The sequence below is a fragment of the Ranitomeya imitator genome, chromosome 8 (genome assembly GCF_032444005.1).
Source record: "Ranitomeya imitator isolate aRanImi1 chromosome 8, aRanImi1.pri, whole genome shotgun sequence".
In the NCBI taxonomy this organism is placed as follows: domain Eukaryota; kingdom Metazoa; phylum Chordata; class Amphibia; order Anura; family Dendrobatidae; genus Ranitomeya; species Ranitomeya imitator.
This window is the reverse complement of record NC_091289.1, coordinates 24,314,050-24,331,074: the sequence shown is the minus strand read 5'-3', so window position 1 is coordinate 24,331,074 and position 17,025 is coordinate 24,314,050. Positions and strand designations below refer to the sequence as shown.

General features: G+C 42.2%; 1 protein-coding gene across 1 annotated transcript in view; it reads right to left on the bottom strand.

The window, feature by feature from the left end:
• The window catches only part of ADAMTS9 (ADAM metallopeptidase with thrombospondin type 1 motif 9), a 228,456-nt gene that overhangs the window by 108,515 nt on the left and 102,916 nt on the right, over window positions 1-17,025 (bottom strand). The gene's annotated exons all lie outside the window — the stretch shown is intronic.

The following is a 17,025-nucleotide window of genomic DNA, read 5'->3' as shown; positions in this document are numbered from 1 at the left end:
AAAGCAGATAAAATTGCAGTTTAAGGGATATATGTCTGGTGGAACGACCGTACCAATAAGTCACAGGAGGCAGAAAATTGATGCTGAAAATGAGAAAAATCTTTTTTCATACATTTTATTTTTATAGTTTCTTTGAAATAACTGTTTGCTGTAGGGGCACAAAACTAGTTCTAGCACTGAGTCATGTGGAGACAAGTATTTGTCAAAGAGGGTTTTACTTGCTTTCTGTTCTTTCAGGATACATTCACATGAGACGGATTTGTTGCATGTCATTCCCAAAAGTAGTGAAAACTACATTCAAGTGAAAGGAACAGTTGCAAAAATTTTTTTATACAAATTAGCAGGTGTGAACATACCCTTGAAGAGAAAATTCTACTACAGTTTTATATTAACTATCCTTCCTGTATGGGGCAGTATATTTACTCTGGTCATTTTGTATTACTGTGTTCAAAGCTGTGCAAACAGTACCAGGAGTTGTAGAGAAAGCCTGTGAGTCCTGCTGCCCTGCCCAAACACAGTGAGTAACAGCCTTACCTGTACATGTTTGTACATTAGGAGAGCTAACAATGACTGCTAGTAGGTGGAAGAAGCCGGACTCACAGGCTTTCTCTATATGTAGACACAGGGCTCACAGCATTTCACTATGTGGGTGGGAGACAGGACTCACAGGCTTTTACTATGTGGGTGGGAGACACAGGACTCACAGGCTTTTACTATGTGGGTGGGAGACACAAGACTCACAGGCACTTACTATGTGTGTGGGAGACACAGGACTCACAGGCTTTTACTATGTTAATGGGAGATACATGACTCACAGGCTTTTACTATGTGTGTGGGAAACACAGGACTCACAGGCTTTTACTATGTGGGTGGGAAACACAGGACTCACAGGCCTTTACTATGTGGGTGGGAGACACAGGACTCACAGGCTTTTACTATGGGGATGGAAGACACAGAACCTACAGCTTTTACTATGTGGATGGGAGACCCAGGACTCACAGGCTTTTACTATGGGGATGGAAGACACAGGACCCACAGCTTTTACTATGTGGATGGGAGACACAGGACTCACAGGCTTTTACTATGTGGGTGGGAGACACAGGACTCTCAGGCCTTTACTATGTGGGTGGGAGACACAGGACTCAGAGGCTTTTACTATGTGGGTGGGAGACACAGGACTCACAGGCTTTTACTGTGTGGATGGGAGACACAGGACTCACAGGCTTTTACTATGTGGGTGGGAGACACAGGACTCACGGGCTTTTACTATGTGGGTGGGAGACACAGAACTCACAGGCTTTTACTATGTGGGTGGGAGACACAGGACTCACAGGCTTTTACTATGTGGGTGGGAGACACAGGACTCACATGCTTTTACTGTGTGGATGGGAGACACAGGACTCACAGGCTTTTACTATGTGGGTGGGAGACACAGGACTCACAGGCCTTTACTATGTGGGTGGGAGACACAGGACTCACAGGCTTTTACTATGTGGGTGGGAGACCCAGGATTCACAGGCTTTTACTATGGGGATGGAAGACACATGACCCACAGCTTTTACCATGTGGATGGGAGACACAGGACTCACAGGCTTTTACTATGTGGATTGGAGACACAGGACTCATAAGCTTTTACTATGTGGAGGGAGACACAGGGCTCACAGGCCTTTACTATGTGGATGGGAGACAAAGGACTCACAGGCTTTCTCTATATGGGTGGTAGAGACAGGACTCACAGCATTTCACTATGTGGATGGGAGACACAGGACTCACAGGCTTTCTCTATATGGGTGGTAGACACAAGGCTCACAGCATTTCACTATGTGGATGGGAGACACAGGACTCACAGGCTTTCTCTATATGGGTGGTAGACACAAGGCTCACAGCATTTCACTATGTGGATGGGAGACACAGGACTCACAGGCTTTCTCTATATGGGTGGTAGACACAGGGCTCACATCATTTCACTATGTGGGTGGGAGACACAGGACTCACAGGCTTTCTCTATATGGGTGGTAGACACAGGGCTCACATCATTTCACTATGTGGGTGGGAGACACAGTACTTACAGGCTTTTACTATGTGGGTGGAGACACAGGACCCACATACTTTCTATATGGAGGAGGGGGATTCACATGCTTTTACTATGTGGGGGAAGCAAGACTTACAAGCTTCCTGAATAAATGGTAGTGAAAGTCAGGTCATACAGTACAGACCTTCTCTATGGGTGGGCAGAGTAAACGGATTTCACAGACTTTCTCTATAAATAGGTGGGGCAAGGACTCACATGCTTTCTCTAAAAGTTGGCAGGGTAAGACAGCTTATAAGTTTTATCTATGTGTGGGTGGGGTAAGCAGGAGTCAAAGGCTTTCTTTATGAGCGAGAAGAGTAAGAGGACTCATAGGATTTCTCTATAAGTTGGCACAGGAAGAGGACTCACAAGCTTTATGTATAAGTTGGCAAAGCAAGAGGACTCACAGGCTTTCTGTATAAGTTTGAGGAGTAAGAGGAATCATAGGATTTCTCTATAAGTGGGCAGAGTAAGTAGACTCCCATGCCTCCTGTATGAATGTAGTAAGATTACTCACAGGCCTTCTCCATGACTGGGTGGAATAAGAGGACTCACAAGATTTAGCCATGAGTGGGTGGAGAAAGAGGACTCACATGCTTTCTCTATACATGGGCAAGGGAAGCAGGACTCACTGAATTTCTTATAATTGGGCGAGGTAAGTGGACTTACGGGCTTTCTCCATGAGTGAGCGGAGTAAGAGGTCTCAGTTTCTCTCTATGAGTGGGCACATTAAGTGGACTCACAGGCTTTCTCTAAGACTGGGTGGAGCATGAGGACTCACATACTTTTCCTAATAGTGGATAAGAGAAGCAGGACTCACAGGCTTTCTTTCTAGGTATCTGGAACAGTTTAATATTAAAATACTGAATCAAACAATACAAAACAATGTATCCCTGGACAAATCCGAGATCCTAATTCACATTGACAAAGCATTTTTTTCCTCCTCCCTTTTAACCCAAATCTTGTGGTATGTGCTGTACACTATTTACCAGGCCAAATTCTTTGGACGAGAAGCCATTTCCTGAAAGCAGCAGTCTACTGCACAACTTCACACTAATGCGATTACTTAGCTAATTTCCTGAGTTTGCTCGTCTGCCATCTCTATCCTTCACACGGCTGCGTTACTCCGAGGGCACAAAAGAAGAGTCTTTGAAGGGGACGGTGGGTGCTAACATTTAAAAGGGGCATTGTTAAAAACAAACTATGGAGGCCCTTTAAAGTTCAACCAAACTATCTTTAGAAGTCAAAACTTTGCCTCTAAGGTTGTGGTGGGACTAAAACAGTACAAAGGATGACTTAAAAGGTATTCCTACAGAGTTCATTCGCAACTTGGTGCTATTTCTTATGAGGACTAGCATTCGGAGAGAGCTCCTGCCAGTGATCAGTTGTGATGTGCATGAGAACCTTACACAAACTGTTCAATTCTCCTGCAGTGCCTCCACAGGGCATGTGAAGTATTGCAAGCTACCTATTGAAATCAATAAGCTGTCCCTCTAACTACTCTTACATTAAATAAGAATGGGGACCTTGGAATTTAGCCCCTAACAAATATACAGTTAGGTCCATATATATTTGGACAGAGACAACATTTTTCTAATTTTGGTTATAAACATTACCACAATGAATTTTAAACAAAACAATTCAGATGCAGTTGAAGTTCAGACTTTCAGCTTTCATTTGAGGGTATCCACATTAAAATTGGATGAAGGGTTTAGGAGTTTCAGCTCGTTAACATGTGCCACCCTGTTTTTAAAAGGACCAAAAGTAATTGGACAGATTCAATAATTTTAAATAAAATGTTCATTTTTAGTACTTGGTTGAAAACCCTTTGTTGGCAATGACTGCCTGAAGTCTTGAACTCATGGACATCACCAGACGCTGTGTTTCCTCCTTTTTGATGCTCTGCCAGGCCTTCACTGTGGTGGTTTTCAGTTGCTGTTTGTTTGTGGGCCTTTCTGTCTGAAGTTTAGTCTTTAACAAGTGAAATTCATGCTCAATTTTGTTGAGATCAGGTGACTGACTTGGCCATTCAAGAATATTCCACTTCTTTGCTTTAATAAACTCCTGGGTTGCTTTGGCTTTATGTTTTGGGTCATTGTCCATCTGTAGTATGAAACGACGACCAATCAGTTTGGCTGCATTTAGCTGGATCTGAGCACACAGTATGGCGGCTCTGAATACCTCAGAATTCATTCGGCTGCTTCTGTCCTGTGTCACATCATCAATAAACACTAGTGACCCAGCGCCACTGGCAGCCATGCATGCCCGCGCCATCACACTGCCTCCGCCGTGTTTTACAGATGATGTGCTATGCTTTGGATCATGAGCTGTACCACGCCTTCGCCATACTTTTCTCTTTCCATCATTCTGGTAGAGGTTGATGTTGGTTTCATCTGTCCAAAGAATGTTCTTCCAGAACTGTGCTGGATTTTTTAGATGTTTTTTTTAGCAAACTCCAGTCTAGCCTTTTTATTCTTGATGCTTATGAGTGGCTGCACCGTGCCGTGAACCCTCTGTATTTACTTTCATGCAGTCTTCTCTTTATGGTAGATTTGGATATTGATCCGCCGACCTCCTGGAGAGTGTTGTTCACTTGGTTGGCTGTTGTGAAGGGGTTTCTCTTCACCATGGAGATTATTCTGCGATCATCCACCACTGTTGTCTTCCGTGGGCGCCCAGGTATTTTTGCATTGATGAGTTCACCAGTGCTTTCTTTCTATCTCAGGATGTACCAAACTGTAGATTTTGCCACTCCTAATATTGTGGCAATATCTTGGATGGGTTTTTTCTGTTTTCGCAGCTTAAGGATGGCTTGTGTCACCTGCATGGAGAGCTCCTTTACCGCATGTTTACTTCACAGCAAAACCTTCCAAATGCAGCAACACACCTCAAATCAACTCCAAGCCTTTTATGTGCTTAATTGAGAATGGCATAATGAAGGGATTGCCCACACCTGTCCATGAAATAGCCTTGGAGTCAATTGTCCAATTACTTTTGGTCCCTTTTAAAACAGGGTGACACATGTTAAGGATCTGAAACTCCTAAACCCTTCATCCAATTTTAATGTGGATACCCTCAAATGAAAGCTGAAAGTCAGAACTTCAACTGCATCTGAATTGTTTTGTTTAAAATTCATTGTAGTAATGTCTATAACCAAAATTATAAAAATGTTGTCTGTCCAAATATATATGGACCTAACTGTATATTCGATATCCTTATAAGAGCTTTTCCAGCAGATCTAATTTTTAGTCGATTTTTAACAACCTGGTAAAAGTATCCTCCAATGAGCAAACCAATTTAAAAAATCATTAGATTGCTAGACGGCTGCTTCCAGTGATCAATAGTGATCTGTGTGCGAATCTTGCAGCAAGTGATCAGTTCTCCTGCAGTGCCACCTCAGGGGAAATTAAGGATTGCGAGGTACCCATTAAAATCAATGGGGTGTTCCAGTAGGACGGGTCCTCCAAAGCCAGAATGAAAGTTACCGCTCTCCACCCAGATAAGGGTCCTGAATTGGGACCTAAGAACTCGTTATTTATCCATAGTAAAATGAAAACTAGGTGTTCTTCAGAGATCTGGCTTTTGGTCCAGTGATGGTAATATATATATATATATATATATATATATATATATATATATATATATATATATATATATACACAGTGCCTACAAGTAGTATTCAACCCCCTGCAGATTTAGCAGGTTTACACATTTGGAATTAACTTGGCATTGTGACATTTGGACTGTAGATCAGCCTGGAAGTGTGAAATGCACTGCAGCAAAAAAGAATGTTATTTCTTTGTTTATTTTTTTTTTAAATTGTGAAAAGTCTTTTCAGAGGGTCATTTATTATTCAACCCCTCAACCCACCAGAATTCTGTTTGGTTCCCCTAAAGTATTAAGAAGTAGTTCAGGCACAAAGAACAATGAGCTTCACATGTTTGGATTAATTATCTCTTTTTCCACCCTTTTCTGACCCTCCCCAAACTTGTGAACAGCACTCATACATGGTCAACATGGGAAAGACAAAGGAGCATTCCAAGGTCATCAGAGACAAGATCGTGGAGGGTCACAAGGCTGGCAAGGAGTACAAAACCCTTTCCAAGTAGTTGGGCCTACCTGTCTCCACTGTTGGGAGCATCAGCCGGAAGTGGAAGGCTTATGGAACTACTGTTAGCCTTCCACGGCCTGGACAGCCTTTGAAAGTTTCCTCCCGTGCCGAGGCCAGGCTTGTCCGAAGAGTCAAGGCTAACCCAAGGACAACAAGGAAGGAGCTCCGGGAAGATCTCATGGCTGTGGGGACATTGGTTTCAGTCAATACCATAAGTAACGTACTCCACCGCAATGGTCTCCGTTCCAGACAAGCCCGTAAGGTTCCTTTACTTTCAAAGCGTCATGTCAAGGCTCGTCTACAGTTTGCTCATGATCACTTGGAGGACTCTGAGACTGACTGGTTCAAGGTTCTCTGGTCTGATGAGACCAAGATCGAGATCTTTGGTGCCAACCACACAAGTGACGTTTGGAGACTGGATGGCACTGCATACAACCCCAAGAATACCATCCCTACAGTCAAGTATGGTGGTGGCAGCATCATGTTGTGGGGCTGTTTCTCAGCCAAGGGGCCTGGCCATCTGGTCCGCATCCATGGGAAGATGGATAGCACGGCCTACCTGGAGATTTTGGCCAAGAACCTCCGCTCCTCCATCAAGGATCTTAAGATGGGTCGTCATTTCATCTTCCAACAAGACAACGACCCAAAGCACACAGCCAAGAAAACCAAGGCCTGGTTCAAGAGGCAAAAAATCAAGGTGTTGCAGTGGCCTAGTCAGTCTCCTGACCTTAACCCAATTGAAAACTTGTGGAAGGAGCTCAAGATTAAAGTCCACATGAGACACCCAAAGAACCTAGATAACTTGGAGAAGATCTGCATGGAGGAGTGGGCCAAGATAACTCCAGAGACCTGTGCCGGCCTGATCAGGTCTTATAAAAGACGATTATTAGCTGTAATTCCAAACAAAGGTTATTCCACAAAATATTAAACCTAGGGGTTGAATAATAATTGACCCACACTTTTATGTTTAAAATTTATAAAAATTTAACTGAGCAACAAAACTTTTTGGTTTGTAAGATTTATGCATCTGTTAATAAATCCTGCTCTTGTTTGAAGTTTGAAGGCTCTAACTTATTTGCATCTTATTAAACCTGCTAAATCTGCAGGGTGTTGAATACTACTTGTAGGCACTGTATATATATATATATATTACAATTTCTGCTTGTTAGAAAAGTTCTCCAATGATATTCTGATCAAAAGGCATTAACTTGTGACCAGTGATCGGCTGTGATCTATGTTGGAAACTTGCAGCAAGTGTTCAATTCTCCCACAGTGCCACCGCAGGGGAAGTGAGGTATTACAAGTTATCCACTGAAATCAATCAGATGTCTCTGTAAAATGGGTCCTCCAGAGTGAGAATAACTGGTTTCCAGTAAAGGGGATCTAAACTCAGAAGTGATTCCTATAGTGTACAGAAATGGATAGACCCACCGACAATGAGCTACCGAAAGGAAATACATATAGATTTGTATTAGAACCTAAAGTAAATGTCAATGTGCATATTTCTTTAAAGTCCCAAAACTTTAGACGCCCCTCAGACAAACTTTATCAGTCACCCACAAGAAAACATATATTAGGAAAGAATATAAAAACTTTTGTAATGTGTAAATAATCATTTTAGCCAATACGACCAATCATTGAAGGCTGTGGACATGAATCTAACACTTATTATACTGTATATACATTTCTGTGCCTGATTTTACCTGCTCTATAGTTTTTTTTTTTTTTTGCTTTTATAAAATCCCTCCTGGCGCTTTAACTCCCACCCAGTGCTTCTAATATGCAGGTCTGTATGCGCACTGGAAAGCTAAGGGTTTGGCTTGTAGCTATCACTGTCATGCATCATCTTGTAATTAGGTAGTACTTATGGAAATTAATACAAAATGACCCGTTCTTTGGCAGCATATAGAGGCAAAATAAAAGAGTAATTATCTCATCCCCCTGATGAATTAAAAATCATATTGACCGATGAATTGTTTAATTAGACGTTATATACAAACTGATATATTTATGGCGACGAAAAAGGCCCAATCTGTGCTAATTTCTGCCAATTTTGCTGAGATAATTATTCTGGTTATTGTGACAAATGTAGCTGAACACAAAAGGAGTACAAATTAATGTACAGAAAGCCAAGGAACATATTTAAAGGGGTTCTCCACTTTACATATATATGTGAAAATCAGGAGGCATTATTTAAGGAGGCACTCAACAGGCAGCACTGATTTAAAGAAAGCTCTCTGGGGGCATTATTACTGGGTTAGATGGCACCATATTGGCCTTATCCCGGGCACTGGTAGCCCAGTCTACACCACTGACCTATTATTCTATTTCTGATTCTCATCCTTGGCCCCGTTCCTGAATATGCTCACGTCTTGACTTTTGCACTGTTGCTAGAAGGGGTGACCTATCCTTAATATAGGTAGTTAATATTAGGTCGGTGGGGATCCGAGACCCCGTAACTCCAACTATTCTAAACATAAGTAGAAGCCAGGTGTAAACAGTATATGGAGCTGAGCAGCACAGTTCCATCAACTGTTTCATGTCCAACAGATCTGCTCCTTTTTATTTGTGGCCACTAACGAATTAACAGACCCCACCAATCTGATCCTGATGTCATATGCAGAGAATAGGTCGTCAATAACAAAGTACTGTAAAACCCTCTAATGGAATGCTCTCCTGTTGTCTATGAAAGACTCTGTTCCTGACGATGCTACTACTATATCAGTACTACTATTGATAATTAATTTGGGGGATCATGGCCTGGGACTTGGATGCATCAAAGTCAACACATTGTAGGGAGAGTGAAGGGTAAAAACCATAATATCCCTTAGACACTGAACTCTGGTCCAGCCAGCGTGAAATGGATTCTTAGGTTATGGGGTGTAAGGTTGTCACCGGACAAGTCTTGGATGGGATGTATGTGTCACCAAGGTGGCTGGTGTCGGTGACGTAGGACCCAAGGAAACCGGACCCAGCACAAATAGTGCTGAGAGGTTTTTTAATGAGCCCAGATTTTGGGTCTGGGCTTTATGAATGGCCAGAGGAGCTGGGTGGGACTGGCTGTATCCATACCATGGGACGGCCTATTTAAGGCAGTTCAGCTGCCTCATTCAGGGTCTGTGAGTGAAGGTGGAAAGACCAGTGATCCTGTGCAGATTTGTGTGGAGACCTTTATATACAGTATGTTAGAGCTCGTAGATCTGTGACACTGATTATTTTATGTTACACCATTTTGTAGGAGAAGGGCTGTTTCTTTTTGGTTTCAGTGAAGATTTAAGGACTGCAATAAATCCAAATCTTTTGCAGCAAAAAAACTTTGTGCCTGTGCCTACCTTAACCTGCGGCCAGAGATTGTGAACCCCTTACAGGAGGTTGGGTGGATAAGCTGATGTTCCACAACTATTGAAGGTCTATAGTACCTTTAGTCTTCTCTTCAACCGGATAGCCTTAACCTACCTTGTATATCACTATGTACAAGGGATGAAACCCAAACATTAGAATTTGGGCCTGAGTGTGTAATGAAGGCCATATACATTAGATCAGAGTGGATTTCATCAGGCCTGATCCTGTTGCAAGATATACCTCTTTAGCCTATGCATGCTTGATTTAACCAAGTGCGCACAGTTAAATCAGTCTTCAAGGTCCAAGTACAGACATGAATGAGGCTGTTGAGTCTGGGTCTGAAGAACCAAAGCTAGTCAATATCGGATGTGTGAAACAGACCTTATGGGGTAAACGGGGCAGATAGCTGGCAGATAAACAAATGTCTGCAATCTAACGTCTAGCTTTAGATGATCCCACCAGCCCAGTTTCTCATCATAGACCTTGAAGTTATTTGAGGTCTTTGATACCAGTACCAGAATATAGCGAGTGGCCTTATAGGGTTTGGATTTTTACTTCTCACCAAGATCAAAACTTTCCTACCCCAAAAGAACGTAAATTCCAAAAAATCCTATACACAATGACTTTCTCATTCTTAACCATGGAAGTTTTTCCTCCTCAACATGGGCGGCCGCTTCCACCAAAGAGTAAACGTTTGCTCTTTAGACCTGACGACAATGTTAAATTCCTGCTCCGACCTCACAAAACAACTGTGAAGTCACACGGTCACACACAGTCACTGAGCTGTGAAATAAGCGTATGCGCGCACACTTTTCCCATTTGCATCTATATAGTCAGCGTATAAATAGCAGATCTTTACAAGCGCTCCGCGGCAGTGACAAAACTTTATTTTATTCATTGTTCGGTGAGAAGGCGAAGATGAAAAAGCCTCTTTCTTGGGTTCAGGGGCCTAGGTTGTGCTGATTAATCTGAGAGCTATTCAAGGCTCCCTAGTGCACTGTTTGCAAATAGTACAGTTCACATTGATTTCTTATTCATAAAGACAACTTCAAGGAATGCATTACAGCACAAAGATAGAGATATTACAGATTGGAGAGGCTCCTGAATCAAAAGTGTGCAGATAACAGTGAGGAATCAAAGACCAGGTAATCAGATCTTTTATATCCAGGCTGTTTAAGGGGAGTCTGTCAGCCAAAACTGAGAGTATAAACGAAGCACAAAGCCTTGCAGGGGATTTAGTCCCTATCAAAATTGCACCACTAGTGGTCTAATTCCTGCGTCCGTTCTACAGAAACTAATTTTATCAATAATGCTGATTTTGGTGTTTGGTGCACCAAGGGTGTGGGCAAGAAGCTCAATGTACAGAGGGTGAGGGCAGGAAGCTCAGTGCACCAAGGATGTGGGCAACAAGCTCAGTGCACCAATGGTGAGGGCAAGAAGCTCAGTGCACCATGGATGTGGGCAACTAGCTCAGTGCACCAAGGGTGAGGGCAAGAAGCTCAGTGCACCATGGATGTGGGCAACAAGCTCAGTGCACCAATGGTGTGGGCAAGCAGCTCAGTGTACCAAGGGAGTAGGCAAGAAGCTTAGTGTACCAAGGGTGTGGGCAAAAAGCTCAGTGCACCAAGGGTGTGGGCAACAAGCTCAGTTCACCAATGGTGTGGGCAACAAGCTCAGTGCACCAAGGGTGTGGGCAACAAGCTCAGTGCACCAAGGGTTTGGCAAGAAGCTCAGTGCACCAAAGGTGTGGGCAAGAAGCTCAGTGCACCAAAGGTGTGGGCAAGAAGCTTAGTGTACCAAGGGTATTGGCAAGAAACGTAGTGTACCAAGGGTGTCAGCAAGAAGCTTAGTGTACCAAGGATGTCAGCAAGAAGCTTAGTGCACCAAGGGTGTCAGAAAGAAGCTTAGTGTACCAAGGGTGTCGGCAAGAAGCTTAGTGTACCAAGGGTGTCAGAAAGAAGCTTAGTGTACCAAGGGTGTCGGCAAGAAGCTTAGTGCACCAAGGGTGTCAGAAAGAAGCTTAGTGCACCAAGGGTGTCGGCAAGAAGCTTAGTGCACGGTTTCACCCACTGGTTTTGCATTTACCCACTTCACTCACTGATGATTGACAGCACGGGCTTGCCTGAGCTTTTTCTGCAAAAGTGCTTGGTCCAGACAAGTCAGAGATGTCAATCACCAAGTAAGGTGGATGATCATGTAAAAGCAGCAAGCAGAGCGGTGCAGTGAGTCTCTTGCCCACACCCATTGTGCACTGAGAAACGCAATTAGATGGGTAGATCGAATTGCGCGACCCCAGTCCATTGGCCAGTAAAGAAGTCTCTGGCCACTGGACAGGAGGTACAAGAGCTGTGCAAATCTTTTCCCTTCCAACCATACCCAAAGCAGCTTGTGATTAAAAAAGCTAGTGTGAAGTTATCTCTACGACATATCGCAATGATCACGTCATGCCAGCCCAGATAACCGGGCCAATAGTCCGGCGTCCCGGGAAATCAATCTGCCCATTTCTACAATGTAGCACATTTGATTAAACGTCAGTTATTTCAGAACAGAGGTGCGGTTTTTATAAGGGCTATATCCCCTTAGTTTAGGGTGACACGCTCCATTTAACTAAGTCGATTAATTGAATATCCTATTATTTGCATAATACCAATATCTAAAACAAAGCATAACATATATTCACCTATCAGTCTCGGTTTCTTTGTCCCACTGGCCGTGTCTCTTCTCCTCTTCCCATATCCCGTAATGGCAGCACTTCATACTTACAGTCAATTGCGGCAGTCACTGATTGGCAGCAGTGGTCACATTTCCACCACTTCAGAGCAGGAAAAGAGACCGGTGGGAGACATGGCCAGTGGGATAAAGGATCGGCCAGAGATCGATAGGAGTAAATATGCTATTTCTTTTTCTTTTTTTTTTCATGTAAACTTGTAAAGGGATTTCTTGCCGCTTTCATCTAGTGTTGTCTCATTTAAACAAATAGACAGAAGTAAAAAAAAACTGCTGCATAAAACTAGACAGAAGATGATGACTGAGGGACTTTGCTTAGATATTGCTTTTCTTATTTTACAGAAAAATGTTGTTTACAGAACACTCACCATAAAGTAGTATAAAAAGGTTCTTGAAAGACAACACAATCCCCAAACTTTCCTCTAAGTCCTGATATCCTCGTAACATTTAATGGGAATATACGAGTATACAATACCCATCTAAAACTTGAAAAACACAATATACGCCGTAAACATATATCGGTGGTGAAAACCATCATAAAGCAAAGACTGTAAGAAGAAGAATCTCGGAATCTTTCACAAGAAATGTTCTACTAAGTGTTACATAATTTATGAGCTCTTTTCTTTTGACAAGTAGAGGTATATCAAGTATTTAAAGCAAGGGAAAAGATTCACCCCAAAGATTCATCCCACCAATTAAGTATCATTCTTGCCTTAAGCTTACACCTCTGGCCAGGAGATACTTCGTGGACACAACCCAGGGGACCCTGTTGTAAATTCTTATCTCTGTTTAGGGGTGAAGGCCTACCAAGTGGATTATATGAGACCTCCCTGGAAACAATTGACCTCTGGGGCTCAATGGACTTGACTTCAGCTAAACCAAGGAGTGGGGACCCGTGGAACTCCATAATCTTAACCCTTTTAGTCTCTGGGCTTTGCTGTACGGTTTCCGCTGTCAGAAACCATTGATAGTGGATGTAAATTGACATGTGAGATCCATGAAGTATAGGCAGATACACTGGAGTTAGGGAAACCATAGATTGTTCAAAATGGTTGTCAAGGTCAGGGTAGGCAGCAGGCAATAATCAGGGTCAGGCCATAATCAGTAACGTGTAGTACTTAAAATTTAGAACCTAAAATACTCAAGTGGAGAGTGACGGTAGAGAGTTGTTTAAGTCAACCAGCAGAAAAGTGGTTGGGGAAGAGGAATTGGGGTATGCGATGGTCCCTTTACAGATGAAGTCAGCATGCTTAGAAGTTTTAGCAGGAGGAAGCAAATGTGGCCACGTGATATCACCAAAGGACCAAGAAGATAGTAAATAAAGGTGGTAGAACAGAGCAACAGAGTCTACCCAAGGACTGGTGACCACTGGTGGAGGCCAGTGAGAAAGACATCTGATGGATAAAGCAATCAGTGACGTATCTCCATCTGTTTTCACAGTGTTACTTTAATATGACATCTTTTACGCCAACACAATGAATTTTCCGACTAATTTACAAGCTGGATGGAAACAGTTTTGTGTATATCTCTCACAACATGACGTTTGCGTAACTACAACAAAAGCTCAACGTTGACTCTCGGCACTTGTCGAAGCGACTGGAGGATAAAACAAGAGACATCCGGGAAAAGAAAGAAAACTGATGTCAGACTGATTGAAGGATCTGATCCTACGGACGGACAGCCGAGTGTCTACCTTCTATAGAGATCATCCTAAAATAAACAAATCATGGAGGAGCTCGGAGCGCCGGCGACGTTTCTCGAGGTGTAACCAGTTTTTGGAACCTCACAAGATGCAGAAAGCAGGCTGACAATGGCACATCATCACAAGCTGCGGGATACAGCGCAGACCTACATCATTTACAATAACAATTTATATTTCACTGTCGAGCCATGGGCTGAATTTAGAGCCGAGAGCTGATACAAGAACTGCTTATAACAGAAGACATAGTTTACCAGAGACGGAATGGTAAAAGGAATGTGTTTTCAAATGGCACCTTTTCATTATTCTTAAAGGGAACGTGTCAACAGAAAATGACTTATTGTTACATCAGGTGTTTACATTAAATATACAGAAAAATAAGGATGATTATTTTTTATTTTCTATATCACTATCTATATTACAGAAAAACTATCTGAAATATTGCAATTTTCACAGTGGCCACAGGGCCTCATACTAAACTAACACTTCCTGCTATGTACAGATGACTTTTCAGCAGTTTCATTATCATCACAGGCAGGATTAAAAGTTATAATTTATATACAGAAGATAACACAGGATCCACCATTCACAATAGGTGATGTCACAGCTCACCTCCTCCTGTTCAATGACTGATCACACCTCTATATACAGTAGATAACACAAGATCCACGATTCACAATAGCTGATGTCACAGCTCACCTCCTCCTCCTGTACAATGACTGATAACACCTCTATATACAGTAGATGACACAGGATCCACCATTCACAATAGGTGATATCACAGCTCACCTCCTCCTCCTGTACAATGACTGATAACACCTCTATATACAGTAGATAACACAGGATCCACGATTCACAATAGCTGATGTCACAGCTCACCTCCTCCTCCTGTACAATGACTAATAACATCTCTATATACAATAGATGACACAGGATCCACCATTCACAATAGGTGATGTCACAGCTCACCTCCTCCTCCTGTACAATGACTGATAACACCTCTATATACAGTAGATGACACAGGATCCACCATTCACAATAGGTGATGTCACAGCTCACCTTCTCCTCCTGTACAATGACTGATAACATCTCTTTATACAGTAGATAACACAGGATCCACCATTTACAATAGGTGATGTCACAGCTCACCTTCTCCTCCTGTACAATGACTGATAATACCTCTATATGCAGTAGATAACACAGGATCCACCATTTACAATAGGTGATGTCACAGCTCACCTCCTCCTCCTCCTGTACAATGACTGATTACACCTCTATATACAGTAGATAACACAGGATCCACCAATCACAATAGCTGATGTCACAGCTCACCTCCTCCTCCTGTACAATGACTGATAACACCTCTATATACAGTAGATAACATAGGATCCACCATTCACATTAGATGGCATAACAGCTCACCTCCTCCTCCTCCTGTACAATGACAGATAACCTCTATATACAGGAGATAAGACATTTACCTTTGCCCAGATTAGAGCATGATCAGATACTTGCAAGATTTTTTTCATACAGTAATGTGAAAAATTAAAAAATAAATGTCCAAATTGTTATAATGAAAACCTTATTTAAACAATAGGTTATTTTATTATCACAAATTCCACTTAATCCCTTATCGACATTGACATGTGGCCTGCATCTTTCATCATATGTTGGTTGTGTAGAGCAGGCTCAGGAGCTGAATCTGCTCCATCCTGGGCAGATGCCTGCTTCGCTTTGCAGCTCTCATCTGTCTCAAACAGCCACAATCACATTTAATTGTCCTATTTGTGTAAAAATAAATTAAACAAAAAAATAGTGGTGTTGCTTTTTTTTAGTATTTTTTTCCATCTTACCATACTTGGTCTTTTTTTGTTTTAATTGTTCAGTACATTCAAAACTAAAATGTGTCTTGCAAAAAAATTGATGGAAAAATATAAAAGTTATGGCTGTTGGAAGAATAGGAGGAAAAACAACAAAAGAGCAAAAACAAAAAAACTCATTAAGTCTTAAAAGAGTAAAAATGGACACTCCACGGAAAAAAAAAATAAATGCTGTCTTATGCCTAGAGCAAAATGTGAGGAGCTGGAGCATGATAAAGGCGATATCCGACTATTTACTGTGTGGCCAGTCTTAATAAAATTTAATTCTACACATTTTTTTTTTTTACATAGATACAAGATCAGCCACTGCGGAACCCCATATTGAAGTTCTTCCTGTTGGAGATTATTTTAATTTTCTTTGTTTTTTGACTCTCATCTTATTGCATTGATCGTCGCCAAGACAAGTTGATATCACTCATACTATACTGGGGCTCAGTAGCCAAATCGATTTGCAGGATCCTGGTCCTGCGTCTATGTTAATTGTCCATGGCAGTCAGATGGGAGTTTTAGGAAAACGCTTCCCCAGCCCCTCTTCTGATTTGTAGGACTGGAGTGATGTCATGCATGAGTTATAGTATAGGATATACTTTGGCACACTCATAGGGGTCTGAAGCAAAAAGTGTTTATTACATACATACAGTATTTACACGATTCAAACGTTTCGGTCAACCAAGGACCTTCATCAGTATGCTCTACAAATAAACACAATAAAGTGCATAGACATAATCTAGAAAAAAAAAAATAAAATAACAGCATATCCTATACTATAATTCAAGGTCTGGGCACCTACTTGTTTGGCACCTCCACCTCTGGGCTGTGCTTTTCATCTACTTTACCGTCATGCATGAGTTAGGATGCATTGATGATATCATACCGGAACAACAAATCAGAAAAAGTCATAAGAGAAAGAAGGCAGGGATCCCATCCGGCGGCTTTGGACTACCGACATGTTTGCTGGACCAGGGTCCACCGAATTTATCTGTAGGGTTGACTGACTCCAGTACTGATGACCGGTAACAACACCTATAGAACAATCAATATCCATTCCACGCACCCTCTGTGTCCTGTTTCCCTGTCCCCAAAGGTCTCGCTAGGATGCCGAGGCTCAATCTTATGACAGAGCATCCCAACGTCACCCACGAGAAACCTTTACTGGTTTCTTTGCGTTTTCAACTCTGATGCCAACTCTTTCAAG